The sequence below is a fragment of the Mastigoproctus giganteus genome, chromosome 2 (assembly GCF_048544385.1).
Source record: "Mastigoproctus giganteus isolate SK-2022 chromosome 2, ASM4854438v1, whole genome shotgun sequence".
NCBI lineage: Eukaryota > Metazoa > Arthropoda > Arachnida > Uropygi > Thelyphonidae > Mastigoproctus > Mastigoproctus giganteus.
The window spans coordinates 136574612-136591054 of NC_143576.1; the positions used below are offsets into that span (position 1 = coordinate 136574612).

The window sequence follows — 16443 nt, forward strand, 5'->3', positions numbered from 1 at the left end:
GAAAAAGTATTCAAACTACAGAAGCGTTTAGTGGATCGTACTACAAGTAGTTTAATGGTTGTAGCCCAACTACAATGGCCTAACTTACAAGAATATTGCTTAATGTTTTCTTCAGTAGACAATTATAAACAAAGCATTACCCATTTAACTGACCTCGATATTACATAACATCTATTACTTGTGGGCAGTGCATGCGTTTTTCTGTGTACGACATTATCAAATCTTTCATAGAAGCAAGACAGCTTTATAATTATCTCTGAGAAATGGGCAAAGGAACAACGTAATGGTGTTCGTTCCCAGTTATAAACAGTGCATCAATGCGTCCGAAACGTACGAAAGAAATATGCACTTAGAATCCTCGAATAAACCTGCAATTTTCTGATGTAATATTATCAAACCTTATTGCTATAAAAGGGACCCCATTGTAACAGATTTATTGTGGACAAAATGTAAACTTACATATTTCAAAAGAAATCTCGCAGCATATTTCAAAAAATTATGCATATTTGTCATTAAAAATTATTTCTACATATGTATAACCTGCGATCAATTACGTCTGTTTCATACCAATGGAACTGGCCTGTTCTACTGTATACAGCGTAGAACTACCCATGTAAGTAATATTCAGAAGATTCAACTCATGAACGTGCTGAGTACTCCAAAAACTCTTGGGAAAAACGGTCACAAATATAATAGCCCGCTGAGTAGAAATATGAATAGTGAGCGCGCGCATACACACACACACAGTTTCGTTAACAAATTACATATTTATTTGAATATACAAACTGAGAAGAATGGGAGTTGAGTGTTCGAGAGGTGCACCGATGTACGATCCAATTAGCATTCCATTTCCAAGCGTCCTGGCTACGCTAGAACGACGAAGCATAACGAGCAGTGACCTACCGCGATACAAGCTTGTGTCCAACTACCAAATCCCATGAGTATTTTAAACAGGGATAGGCCGACATGCCCGCACTAGCAAATAAAGTCACCAAGTCATGCGAGGAGTGCCAGGATAGCTGGAGATTCTCAAGAACGGAATCTAAAAATCAAGTTAAATAAATACAGTAATTTGTTTTTAACCTTATAGAAAGGAAAAAAAAGTTATTGGTCACTGAAGTCGGTTAATTTCCGGTACTTTATGTCCAACTGTGTTGTAGTTTGCTCCATACTCAGACATGAATGAGTTTGACATAAAATAGGCCTGAATCTAAATATTACTTCCCCCCCTCCCAACCAAAGTGATAAATACCTAATAAAGAAGAGTACAAAACATTTGCTTGAGTAAATTTTTCAAAATTTACTCGTGCAAATTTCGTATTAATTATAAATCGTAGACAATACTTAGGCATAACTGTTTATAACATTGCTAATTTTGTAATGCCATGAACTTGTGCAATTACGTTAGATGCACACCACACACTTATGCATCTAACGTAACATTACTATAGTGTTACGTTTTCTGGCGCAAGGGCTACATAGGCCATATTGCGCCTCCCAAATCAATTGACTTTACATATAAAAACTGCTTGAGCAGCAGTTAGAAACGGTCATACATTTGAATTTGTTTTAAATAGAGAAAGAATTCCGAGAGGTTTCCGTCTTTACCTCTGATGCTATTGAGAGAGGGAAGTTGTTGTAGATCTGAAATCGAACTAAAAGACGTTCGTCGGGCATTGTTGAACAAGCTACATTTGAGGGGCATGTGTGTTACTGTAAGCGGTTGCGAGCAGTGCGCACACTGAGGAGTATCATTTCCTGTAAGCAAGTAGAGATGTGCGAGGCGAGTGTGACCTATTCGAGTTCTGCCTGAAATGACTTCTTTTCTGTTTTTATGAAGGCTGGAAGTCCATAATTGTGGTTCAGGTTTTATTTGGAATAGCTTGTCATTATTATTATTTATTTATTTATAAATTTTTTTTTTGCATTGTCCACAGAAGTGTCCATTGTTCCATAGATGTTCTCCGTATATTGTGTTTATAATCAGGATATGGGACAAGATCATTTGTTAAGGCTATGTTGGAAGGATGCTTTGAGCATCATCTGCACATTCATTTCCTGGAATACCATTGTGGCCGGGGATCCAAGAGAAGATAAGTTTGCCGATGCTCGTGTAGACACATCACCTTATGTCTTATGAGCTTTAAGAAGGGATTGTTAGGCGAGGAAGTGCTTTTCAAGACTAAAAGAGCACTCTGTGAATCAGTATATATTATGCTTTTATTTACTGACAGCAGTGGGATGTTTTTCAGAGCAAGCTTAATGGCGTGAAGCTCAGCAGTATAACATTACTATATTAGTACTAATATAGTAATTTCTACTAATATTAGTACTAATGTAATAGTATTGTGTTATTTCTAACCAGAGGCAAACCATCCACAACCTGGAAAAATTGAGGAGCATTGTTCATCAAAAGAGATCAGGATAGGAAGATAAAGAGAGAAAAAAAAAAAAAAGAGCTCTTCCATAACAATACACACACAACTAAGCAGAGTCAACAATGATTGTTCATGCAATACTGATGGCAGGTTGCGCATCCAATGGATAGTCCAGACCAGGGGTGGACAACCTTTTTAAATGGCGAGCCAAATGAAATGTCTGAGATATGAGAGCCAAATTTTTTTTTAGCTTTCCACGATTTTTGGATTATTAAAATGGTATTTAATGAAAAATCTGTCAAAGTTTTATGTTATTTATTGTAATATTTATATGTACTTGTACATATAATTTTATTAATAAGAAAAACGAAATACAAATTAAAGATAAAATGACAATTATAGTAACAAAATACAAATAACAATTCCAGTAACAAAAATTTGCAATATTTTATTTTTATAATATTTAATGAGAGATTTGATACTGTTTATATTTTATCAGTAAAATCGATATTTATCGTCGCAATGCGCAGAGTATTTTCTAAATTTAAGTCTGAAATTCGATTTAATGTCATTTTTGAAAAAAAAAAATTGTTCCATCTGTATGTACTTCCAAATAATGACAGAATGTGCTTTGCATTATCTATTGCAAAGTGTGGAACTGTGAAATTTCTTCTTGGTTACAATCATTTAAATGTGTTGGCAACCATAAGACCTTCAATTAAAAAAAAACTTATTGGTTTCAATCATTTATTTTCGTTTAATATTTTTTAATTGGGTTTAGCAAATCATAATCAACGAGGGTGCGGGTGAGCGAATTTTAAAAATTAAGATGCGTACATTAGTAAGATCTAATAAGAGAACCACTAAGTGTGGTTTGTCATTCAAATATATGTAATTAAAATACACATTTTTGTGTTGCTTTTTTCCCATAGTTTGATATACTAGTTTAATATAATATACTAATGCAGTGAAAAGTTTGCCAATACGTCTTATGGTTGCTAACACATATTTAAATGATTGTGCTTGCAATTTTGGAAACAATTGTACTTGAGCTGGTAGCCAATTGTCTTTTATAAACGTATACAGCTTTTCAGTTTGATGGTGGACATTTAGATTCACTAGAAAGCTGTTTATTCATAGGCTCAATTTTCACATAAAAATATACTCAACAGGTAGCCCGGAAATTATTGTTCATAATCAACTAAGATGCCTATTTTTATTTGCCATTGTTCTGTCTTGATCAAACAATCGTAAGCTAATAATTTTCGGGGAAGAAAAAGACAGGAAAAGAAACATGTAGAATTGGAAACATTGAAGAGATTAAAATAGGAAATGGAAGGAGCGAGCGGAGGAATCATTTATATTTACAAGATTTGTTTTTATCAAAATGACTCCAATTATGAAAGGTTTTTCAAATCTATAGTAGTACTGTATTACCATGGATGGGCTGAGAATCCGAAACAAAAAACTTCTGATATTGGTCGAGAATTTCTGCAAATAAAATTTTCAGAAAATAAAATTTTTTCACTGATCATTTTTACTTTAATAAACATTTTAAGGACAGGAATGAAGATGTGCTTATTTTATTTAATTTTTGTGATGAATTAAATACCGAAGAGAAAAATGTTTCATCTTTTCCATTCCCTATTCATGCGGAGACATTTCTAAGTATGGTTCATTGACTGTGATCCATATTCTTAAGCTACATTACCGATAACTTGCCAGCAAAACGAAGACCAGTAAACAGGAAGAAATTAACACACACACACACACAACGACAGGGCGTTTAGAGATTAAACATCTGGAACAGTTGAAGTTTGATGGAAAGGTGCATGTACGTGGACTCTTTTGTAATCCGTGGCAAACGGTATGCATGCGCCATATTAGCAGTGAATGTACTATTCGCTTAGTGAAGCAGAAATTTGTTGGTTTCATAGGCAATAATTGCAGAAGCAAACAAATAATTTATGTAATTACAAGGATGATTCATGAGGATATCTGCACTCTAGAGAGATAGACACTTTGCTATCTGAGGCGCATTCGGTGTGTTGCGGCAAGCCATATTAATGGAAAGTGGCTAACCCATCTCCGATTTTAAATTTGTTTCATGGTTACTGTTTCATTTACATATTTTAAATATCAATTAAATTCGTTATTAAATTCTATTGCTAAAAATTATTTAAAATTCAAATTACTGTATTTTGTCTACGTTTGGTGTAGATAAATTTCATTTAAAATCGATTATCCGAAAGACCCTCTTTGTTTCGGATGACTTGAATTATATTGTCTTGTATAGCCCGCGGAGATGGGGAAAACCCCTGGTGCCGTTTGACACTAAACACACTCTACTATATATATATATATATATATATATATATATATATATATATATATATATATATATAGTTTAATTTTTATATAGTAAACATACGTTTTAAAATGTTGCTATCCAATATTACTAGAATCTTACTAATTTGATGAATTTGAAGTGGATTAATTAATTCATCAAATGTAGACATTGAGGGGATATCAGAGACGTAGCGTCACTCAGATATAAGAGATGCAGAATTTTAATATGGAGAGTACAATGTTACAATGTATACAGAAAGGACCGGACACGGTAAACTCAGCGACAAAAAATATTTTGAAAATCTGTCTTGAAAATCTGTCTACCACCTCAAGTAATATTTCCAGCATTTTATTTAGTCCGTGTTCCTTCAAAATGGCCCGAAATGGCTTTACAAAATTAGAAAATAATTGTCGAAAGCTGCTAGGGTCAGAAAAATACACAGATCAAGCACACAAAGTAGGAAGAAAATTCAGTATTTTTTACTCGTACAACCAAAAAATGGCTAATTCAGAATTACCAATAAGAATTCATTATTAGTTAAGAAATGGCCGATGTACTTATTAAAGATTTATTAATGTGCTGAAATGGTACGGAATTCGTATTGGTAGTTCTGAATTGGCCATTTTTTGGTTGAAATAGATACTTAATTTTCTTCGCACTTTGTCTACTGGATGAATGTATATTTTTCTATATTGCTTTGGGTGGTTTTTTTTTTTTTTTTTTTTTCCCGATGGGGTGGGAGGGGCGACACAGGCGTTTCAGTTGATCGGAAAAAAAAAAAAAAAAATCCACACGGATGTTCAAAATGACAATTTATCTACACTAAACGTAGAGAAACAAGAGGCTTAGATTCAGAGAATTGTGTCAAAAAAAAGTTTTAAAGAAGAGCAGATAGATGTTAAGTCTTTTTAACTCTTGTGGATTTGCACACTTAAGGACATGATATCCCTGTAACGCTTCCAGTATGAGGATCATAAGCTTGAATGAGAGTTTCGTTGTAGAAAAGTGCCAGGATATCTAAGGATAAAAAGATACCAGTTTTAAGGAAGCAATTAGAGATATCATCCGTTCCTATTATAGAGCATTTTGGAAGTTGATCAGCCACGTTAATTAAAATAAAGATTTGGTTTTTTCTCAAAGTAAGATTAAAATAGAAGAACGTTAGATTCAGAGATGGGATAATTTAAGCATGAGAATTAGGAATGGTAGCAAAGGGGTAAACTATCAATTCCCATAATACAAAAGAGCAAACAGGGACAGGAGGACTAGGTAAAGAGGTGCCATTTGAGAATAGGCGTGAAAAGGGTTGCTGGAGAATGAACAATAGGACGGGAGACGGGATTAGACGAAGCGCCTCCTTTGATCAAAACAGGAAGGGAGGGCATCTCCAGTGTTCATTTCAAATTAAAACCAGCGTCAGGCTGACTGATATCTGAGTTTCTGATACTGTTAGAAAGCAAGGTGCGATAATAAAATGAGTGCTTGTGGAGGATAATAAAGAGGAAGGTGTTAGCGAATGAAACGGAACAGAAATTTAGACAGTAGGGGAGGATTGGTTGGAGTCCTTGGGGAAGGCATGCCACGCTTGAGAGGGTAGTGTAGAGTTCGGGGAACAAAAACAGAGTGCGCGGAAAAGAGGGGAATTTATCGGGAAAAAAAATGTAAGAGTTGAGTGAAATATAGTGAGGAGATAGTCGACGGAAAAAGTCGAAGTGAGGTTATCGGAAATGTAAAGGAGTGAGAAATTAAGGGATGAACGTGTAAGGGGTAGTTAAAGGGAGTTCGGTAAACAGTGAGAATGAAAGCAGAAGATTCACATAGATGACCAAGTCCACCGAAGAAGGCGATAATACCTTGAAATAGTCTTGAAAGGCAAAGTAGCAGCCCCGGAACAGAAAGTAGCGGTCCTGACAGGCAGAGTAGCAGATCCCAAAAGCTGAGTAGCAGTCCTGAATGCCGTACGATATTCCCCTGGAAGCCGTACGATATTGCTTCGGATGGCGGAAGATAGCAGCCCTGAATGAGGAAAGGATAGAAGGCCCTAACGGAGACATTCCGCTAGAAATTTGAAGTAAGTGCCAAGTTAACATAAGCACTCTAAAAATTATAAGGACTATAGGGAATAATAATAGAATTATAGGGGAAGGTCATATGGGAAATTATACACTAAGATATATGTATGTACATTTAGATGAGTATAGTTGTGGTGTTAGAACATAGTAATGAACGGAGAATATATGGAGATGGTCAAATCACGTATGAATGAATAGAAGTAAAGTAGCTAATATAGACGGGGAAATTAAAATGGATAATTAAGGTAAATACTGTCATATATGATGATCCAGTTGTACCATGGTGACCAAGTCAGAAAGTTTTTTTTTTTAGTACTGGTATGAACCAGATAATGAAGATAAAAGCTAGTTAATAGGATGGTTTCAGTTGTATGATGGTAATTCAGCCAGAGGAGGTTTTGTGATTAGTATTGCTATATAAGAAGCAAAGATTGTATAAGAAAGTTGAATGTGGAAACAGTGTGATCCCAAATAAAAATTGATGATACATTAGAGAAGTTATCATAATGGAAAATCATTAAAGTTTTAATATCCTTGTGCTAAATAAGTGATGTACATGAATATAAATTTACATAATCAATTAGTTCATACAATGTGTCATATCTGTGATGTTATCATGTTATAATATGTGCATAATTATTCTTAATTTCTTGTCCTGTATTTGTATGTGTAATAAAGATTTGTATATAGCCTTAATGAGGAATATACTTAATATAGAAATTCCCAAGAACACGATTTCTTCTGTGAGATAAGTCAGATGCGAAAGGTGGGCTGAGGAAAAGAGAAAAAAAAGGTACAAATAAGAATATAGGCATTCATACAGATTAAAAAATCCCCCCCCCCCACGATCATGACTGAAATCTTGTCAAACTGTCATTATTGGTAAGATCTCTACCGAAAATCAAACTTTACGTGACAAACTTCGAAGTTATCTTAAAACTAATCTTAGATAACCTAATCTTAGTTAATAGCATTGTTTCTTAAATGTTTCATTAAAAACTAGCCACTAATTATCCTATTTAGGTAACCTAACTTTAATAAGTCGTAACTTCCATATGATATTCACTTTACATCATAGTATTGTTCATGCAACATTACGATTCATAAATGTTTAATTAAAAACTGATGATCGTTTATTTTAGGTAAATTGATCTTTTTTTAATAAGGTTAAGTTACTAAAACAGATTAATTAGTGGTTAGTTTTTAATTAGAAAAATGTTCTTGAATAACGTAAGATTACGTAAAATGGGTCTAAGAATATTAATAGAAAGTTTGATTTTTAATATCTGGCAGTAATGAGAGTGATCGAAAACAGCTGTCTCATGATCACTAGAAACAACAAGAGAACATTATACAGTGAGATTGTCAAGGCTATCACATCGAATAGAATTTTAGGTGCATTACCGTGTGTTGCAAGTGACAAACGGTCATTTTTCCAATTTAAAATTAGAGATTACATATATTAAACAATGTTGTGCTTTTAAGTAAAAATCTATAGACAGAGTTAAAGTTAGGAAAATAGTACTTTTTGATATATTCACTAGCTAGAGTGACATTTCTGCCCCGATGAATACTCCCAGATGCCATTTTTGTAGAACTTCTCTAGCTGCCTTAGAAATGACTGTCTTAAAAATCACTGCCTCATTCAGGAAATGCATGGCACCGAAAAAGAACTTCAGAAGTGGAAAAAAATCTGAAAAGGATGAGGTTAAGAAAATATGACTCGTGAAACAAAATTTATAAACCACATTTGCTTGCTAATCCGTGTAATCGTATGCCAACTGTGTGTGTTCACCACTCCTAGTATTATTTTTTTTATTTATTTGAAAGCTGGAAGCAAAGAATATTAAAATAATATGCCCGGTGATGATGGTACCCATAAAATTAAGACTGCTTTTTCAGATGTCCGCACACTCACTTTCTATCGATGAAAAGGGTCGGCGTTACTGAGAATGTTTCATTGTTTAGAACGTTCCTTGGGATCAAGATTAAAATGGAGATTCGAAGTCTCTTGCGTAGTCACCACGAGAAAAAAAAAAAAGAAAAGTTTTGAACATTGTTACACATGCCCAAAGGTTTCTCTGCACAATTCTGCCTTTTGCATCTTCAGGAACGATAACAACAGTCAGAGACAACTGTCGGACAGAAACCTTATACATATGGAATTAGTGTTTTGATAATGTTTCCCCCCACCTCCTCCATAGAGAGCCATCTCAGACGAATTTCATGAGTTAAATTCGCGGATTCACGGCAGTTTTCCACGATCAAATCCTCCACGTTCGCCTCGGTGGCAGCAGTAGTTAGATGCCCTGGAATTTCCGCATCATTAATGTTATCACTCTACCATTCGAGTTGTCTATACCACTCTCCAATATTGAGAATGGACAATCATCAAATTCATATACTGCACCTATCTTCTAATGAATTTGTTTAGTCTTCTCTTTGGCGTAATACGTAAATGATCTATTTCACTTTGAACTTTATGTAGCCGAGTAGTGTGAGTGTGCAGTCAGTACCGCAAGCGTTTGAGTCTAAAGTGGTTGGCGACTGCTAAGTACGGTAATGATTGTATTCATTGTCAAAAATGATTCAAACTTGTGGTCGTATAAAAGGAATCTTTTTACTTGGTCACATTTCACTTAGTTCTGTAACTAAGTGCAAATAGTTGTAGCCAAAGGTGAAACTCAAATTTAACACAACTTCTACTCACAGCTTATGAGCTCTCAAACAAAAATCTCGTTTTAACAGCATTCTGGTGAATTTGCCGAATTTGCTGTTCGTTGTGCATTCAAATTGTGGTTGAGTCTGTATCTTTTAATGTGTTTCTGATTTAATAACATTACTTTAAACGATTAGGGAGACCCTATTAATAATACAAGTAATAAAGGCATATCTAAAACTTTATTTTTTATTTTCACCGCATAAAGTGTATTGATATCTAGCGGCACCAGGGGTTTCCCCATCTCCGCGTTGCTTTCATCGTGGGTGTACCAGTTGGCTGGGAAGGCCAGAGATTTAAAAGTGTATGGACATTGTCTACGTGTAGTGTTATGTACCGTTGTTCTTTTGGCCATTTAGCCGCTGGACCCCTGCTGAGTCCCAACGTTGCCCCACTTTCGCTCCGTGGGGCCAGAGCAAGAACTCAGTAGTTTTAGATTTACTCTGGCAGGACCTGCCACCTAATTTCCTGAGACTTCAGTGGCTAGGACCTGGAAAAAAAAAAACGCGCGAGCTCTTTTATATGCACAGACAGAAATCAGACAGATCCATATATATGCGATGTTGTTGTTATTTGGTTTTTAGAGCATTAGCAACTAAGGCCATATTGCTCTGGGGATATGCGGTGGTCATTCCCTGACCTTTCCGCATCCTCCGTATTTGGTGGTCACGGGCTCGAACCCCGGTCTAATCAAGAAGCGTCTGCTATGCACTGCTGCTCCTGCCCACCTGGCTACGGATGCGCCTATATATACAGGGTGTCTCAAAAATATTGAGACAAACGTTTAGGGGAGGTAGGTAACATCTAAAGGAATGTGAATCGCACAGGAACCCATAACCGGAAACGTCACAGTAAGTCGGTACACGGCGCTGTTCATCAGTTCGGGAGAGGGAGAATTTCTGGTTTACTTATTCAAACAGTAGTCGCCGCACGAAGAGCATGCATCGATATACGAACTGTGAGCTGGCAGACATGCACCTAGTGTATGGATTAGCAGAGGGCCCACACGGTGTGCGCCCCCATGCGGCACAACATCGCTTTGCAATAAATGTGTGGGTAGGTATGGTCGGTGACTGCTTAGTCGGCCCATACCTGTTACCATCCCGCATGAACTCCGCTAAATATCGGATCTTTCTTGAACAAGTTCTACCAGGGTTACTTGATGTTCCAGCAAATGTGAGATGCAACATTTCGTTTCAACATAACGGGGCGCCTGCCCATTATGGAAGGTGTTCGTGACCATTGGAACAGGCGTTTTGAGCGTCTGTGTCACGCATGCATCGCGTCTCATGGTGGAACCTTCGAGCATCTGTTGTAACATCATGGAATGCATCCATCTCGTACTCCATTGTTAATATTATGGCAAATAAATGTTTGCCACTAATTACTGTCTTGTGTCATTTCTGCTTCTTGTGCTTCTGCTACTACGTTCCCGTGACGTTTCCGGTTATGGGTTCCTATGCGATTCACATTCCTTTAGATGTTACCCCCCCCTAAACGTTTGTACCAATATTTTTGTGACACCCTGTATATGCGATACATATATCCATCATCGTCTGTTTTGATGATCGTTACGTGGGGAGGGGATACCGCTTGCATAATAAAGACCGAAAATATGGGCAAACGGCAATTTGGACAAAGTTTGTGTGTGGGGGCATTCGCTGGCGTAAAGATAGTGGGTGGGAGACTAAAGGCTGGGGGGTTAAGATAGAAATATGGGGATGATAGTGTAGGTAACCCCAGAAGTCAGTGAGGCAGGCCCATGCCTCACCAAGAGAAAGTAAGGGGCGCCGGAGGTGGAAAGGCACCAGGCAAGGGAGCCCGGTGCGATCGCCAACAGGCGTCTGAAGGGAAGCTATACAGACACTGCTGTGGTGTCCAATCTGGTGTCCTGTCAGAGTTGTCATCCGTGTTAGTCGTTTACCTTAGTGTGGTTTATTTCCTAAGTCTTCCAGTTTTCAGGAATGTGTCTTGTTCACATAGACCCAGCTGGTGGGGGTGCCCAAGTTTGGTAGTCATCTCCATTTTTCATTCATGGGACATGGGTCCTGTCCATGTTAGTCTACTTTGGTAGAGTTTGTTTCCTGAGTTTTCTAATTCTTGGAGGTGGGTCATTTCTGGTGTTCCAGTCCAAGCGAGCTGAACAGACGTTCTCTGGTTATAGTAGTAGTGGCGATTTGGTTTCTTCTCCTCGCGAACAGTGCCTGCGCGTAATTCGAGAAGGCTTGATACTCCCCCTTCGTGTCTAGGAGGCGATGTTCTTGTCCCTGTGGTAAGTAGTGGATCCTGGTGAATAAGACACCACGTAGGTCTTCATAGAGCCGGCAGTCATACATGAGGTGCTGCCCGCTCTCTAGCCCCCCCCCCTCAAGTGCAAGTTGGATCATCCTGGATTCCAAGTAGAGACAGTTTGACATTAATCGCTCCGTGTCCAGTTAAGAGGCAAGTTACTTGTAGACCTAGGGAGAACCAGTTTGGTGAGGTTGGGTAGTTTCGTTCAATATTGGGTAGAAACTTCTTTGTGATGTCTCCCTTTTGAGAGGTGCTCCACCTTTCCTGCCATGCATAAGTGTTAAACGCATTTGTTGTGCGGCTGAAAAACCCGAAATAACACGCCGAGCAGGATCCTGCCCCTCCCTACACGCCGAATGAAATCAGATAACTATAGCCCGTAGCAGAGAATGTCTCCAGTTTCCGAAGGGATTCGAACTCAGAATTCACCAAACGATCACTCATTTGGACAGTAATACATGCATTTGAGTTGATGGGCCCGAACACTAAATACGATAATGTTCTTAACGCTCGCTCATTTCACATAGGTCTGGACGTAATCCTGGGACAACGTATACGAACAATGGTAAGTATGTTGTAAGATCGAGCTGTATACTTCGACAAAAAGTACGCGGCGTGTTGTCAACTGCTGCAACAAAATAGTCAAAGTTTTCTTTACTCCTCTGGCCGCACTGAACATAAGCAGAAATTTATTGTTCACTCTTTGCATACAGATGCATCAAAGATCTTGACAAGGCCACCTTGATATCAAAATTTTGCATTGAAAATATCATTTCATAGTGAGTTTTCATCAGTAGCTGTTTATGACATCTGAAAAATGAAAACCAATTAAGCCTCAGCTTTCAATTTCCTGAAGTAGGGCAAAAGTTCATTTTCTTATAAGTTAGCAGGCCCGGCGCTAGGGGTGCACTTGCCACAGGCGTCGGCTAAAATAGGCGCTGCTAGATGCGCTACTGCATATAACATGCGGTGTTAAGATACGATATGAATTAGGGGCCATGATAAGGTTTTGCCTCAGGAGCACAAATGCTAGCGTCGTTTCTGAAAGTTAAGAGATATGGGTTAATTGTAGTCTGCTACTTATTTCATAGGGAATAAAGCTGCCAATCTGACCTACAATAATCTAATCAAAAAACAATAAGTTTTCTGTTTATACACCCGACGATCACACAGGATAAAGACAATTTAAGAAAACGGTAAACTCCAGAAGCCGAAGACAAAAAAAATTAAAACGGTGCTTTGCTTTAAAAAGCAACTTTATTTTATTTATTTTAACTCAAGCTATGCAACCCAGCAAAGTTAAACTATTTAATGACAATCATAAGCGTTGCTTCAGGGTGACAACTAACCAATTCCTCAATAACAATGAACCCTACCAAAGCGACACGAATCACATTGCACACTTCCTCGCAGAAAATATGTATAATTACTGTCCCATTAAAACTGTTTCAGCGTAAGTTTCTTCTTTCTTTAAGGTTCACGTCTCTAGCCCTTACTAATGGCATTACGCATAAAAAAAAATTAACATCACTTTCAATACACCAGTAAAGAAACTCTAAACCTGTTTACTTTTATACATAGAAAAGAACGTGAGAAAAATCTTTTACGCTTTCCTAAGCTGTTGAAAACAGATCATTAAACTTTCGAACCGACTAATCACAGACATTGACGCTCCATTTGATTTTGGTGAATACTGTCACAATTTGTAACATTTCCAAGATTTCCTTCAACTTGGTTATCTCTCTCACTTTTTTGCTTGTAGGTTTATGAACGACTCACTGGAGTGAGATGTTCATAAACATTACTTCGATATGGGGCACACAAAGGAATGTATAGCACTGACTTCACTGCGTAAAACAAGCTCGAAATGAAAGTTTTACAAGGACTGCTCGTCGGTATAACAGAATGAAAACAGTTAAGGCATATGCATGACAATATCCAGCATATGACGAACCGGAACAATTGGGTGCGTTACTGTCCATTCCGAGCACAATGGCCATTAAAACGTTGTGAACTTCAGATTCATCTCCGCCCCCCCCCCCCTCTGTATTACTGTGGTATTTTCTCACTCTGATTCCTCCTAAATCTGCAGCAGAGAAAGTCCACTAATGTTTTCTCGAAAACCTCTCCTAAAACTATAATACAATTTTCGATATTGCATTTTTTTTTTTTTTTTTTTTTTTAAAAAGGGTGATATTTTATTTTATAAGTTTAGTTCAAAGAAGTATATGTTATTTTATATTTTGTATGTGAATTTTTTATAAATAAAATATAAATATAATATAAAAAATAAATATATTTTTTATATTTATAAATAAATATAAAATATTTAAAAAAAAAATGTATAGTTTCTAGGGGGATCATAAAATCCCCCGAATGTCCCGCATTGGAATACTAAGGATCTGGTCACTTTAACCTACATTACCAGTTTTTGAATACTGCGTTAACAATTGGGGGGGGGGGGGGGATTCCTGGGAGAAGAAGAAAAAAAAAAAAACTATTCAATCTTCGCAATTCTCACAATCAAGGATCTTTGGACCCAAGGGCCTCTACACTCTACTTTAATAATAAGAAAAAATTAACACTATAATCCAAAATTAGGATTACAAAAAAAAAATGTAAAGCAAATAAATTTGCATACATTTCCTTAGAAATCATGCAAATCTGAACATATCAGTGGCACGCGCTTTTTGTCCAGAAGCTACAACGTTACAATTTGAAAGTACATTTTATTTTCAAATTTTATAAGGAACACGAGGGCTCATGCTCGTCGTTACGCTACTGAATATCACTGATTTCGGGTGTGTCTATTGCCATTTACGGGCTCCCCTCAAGTTACGGATCCTAAGCGCATGCAGAGTTTGCGTAGGCCTAAGATAGATCCTGCTCACAACAAGCAGTTGACCAAAAGTGCAAAAACATCTAATTTCGAAAATGTCTTGAAACGTGTTTTTGGATCTTCGCAAATATTTATTTTGCATTTTCATTCTGTTAAGAATTAGAAATTTAATTATATTGATGGTTCTTTGTTAGAGCTGTTCTTGTCTGTTTTATGCTGGGAAACTAGGATACATAACCAAACATACTGACATTTCGCTCACTGGCTGCAATAGTGGCACAACTCGAAATTCTTAATTTTTGAGTTAATACAACTGATGAGGTTGGGATAGTAGACTCTACATTTATGCAATAACAGTACAAAGTGAGTTCAATATTACCTCTCTAGGTGAGAAGTGTCGTTATGCCATCTGAGTTTTTGCTGCATCGGGAAGCGTCAACAGTAGCATTTCTTCAGTGTGCCTCCAACCACGGGACTGAATGGAGCGCGGTCTGTGTGCAATAGTGATCTTTTTTGAGTTGTGCCAGTATTGGAGTGTAATGCAAATTTCTTGTTGGTAGATCATACGCAAAACGAGTGTGACTGTGCGCCCTCATTATTATAGAAAAATATTAAAAGATCGCTTAAGTCCGGTCCTGTATTTGTCCCATCACAATACAATGTTACTTTAGCTAGAACTGCCAGAAAGACAGGAAGCCCTTTCAAGATGACAAATGAGTCACTGCAATTTTTACGACCTGAAAGATTTGGCCCAACGCATTTCTATAAAATTTAATGAAAATACTGATGAAGCGAAATTTAATGACATTGCTATCTTTAAAATAGAAAAGCAGCATTTAGATTCTTTATTTTATAAAACACCATAGAAACAGAATGATTATACATTAGTTAATGTTAAAGATAGTAAAACAAGAAAACCTTTGGAGTCATTTGTAGATTTCGAATTGATAAAAGCCTACAAAAGTCCCATTCCGATTTCGAAAAAGATGCACAGTGAGCTCCACTGTTTGTTGACCAATAACACAATTTCCAAATGTCATGCCGGCTTTAAACAGCCTAAAAGTTAATTTATGGAAGGATTAATTTTTTCTAAAAATTAATAAATTCTTCCATTTTGCTTGTTTGTACACCAATTTGTACTAACTTCTTGTTCTCATTTACGCTTTACCACAATTATGTTCTCGAATATTAAAATGTAGTCATACAAGTTCCTGAGTTTATGAATACAAATAAAAGCCCTTGTTTAATTTTATTTATTTATTTTTTTAACCTTCGATCTTTAGGAGACTCAAGTCACAAATTGAGTGTTTGTTTGTTTGTTAAGTGGTGAAAGAAACACAAATCGGTACTGAACTTTACCATAGTTGATCACCACGCCTTCGCCCCCCTCCCCACCACAATCTATCACCAGAGGTGTATTGCTAAAAAAAAAAGTACCGGAACGCTCGTCGATTAACTACAAATAGTTACCTACGCTTTTTTCATTTGCAAAAATAAAAGTCAAAGATTAGAATATTTGTTCAGTATTTATTTATAACTATTAAATAAAAATTTCAAAAGTAAAAAACAAAGATAAAAAATTTAAAAAATCAGAAAAGAAAAAAAACGAAAACAAATTCCAAAATACTGTTCAGAAGAATCATAGAAATTCCCATACAGGATCGATTACATATTCTTGTTTGTTGGTCAACAGCAGAATGATGAAACCACAACGAAGTTCGGACAAAAATTTGGATTCCATAATTCTAATGGACCGTGTAGTTTAATAAACAAGAAACTTGCCGTTGTTGGAT

The 16443-nt window shown here is 36.7% G+C and overlaps 1 protein-coding gene across 2 annotated transcripts in view; it reads right to left on the reverse strand.

Moving 5' to 3' along the window:
* Positions 1-16443, reverse strand: part of LOC150089586 (rab11 family-interacting protein 4-like) — a 202759-nt gene that overhangs the window by 49373 nt on the left and 136943 nt on the right. The gene's annotated exons all lie outside the window — the stretch shown is intronic.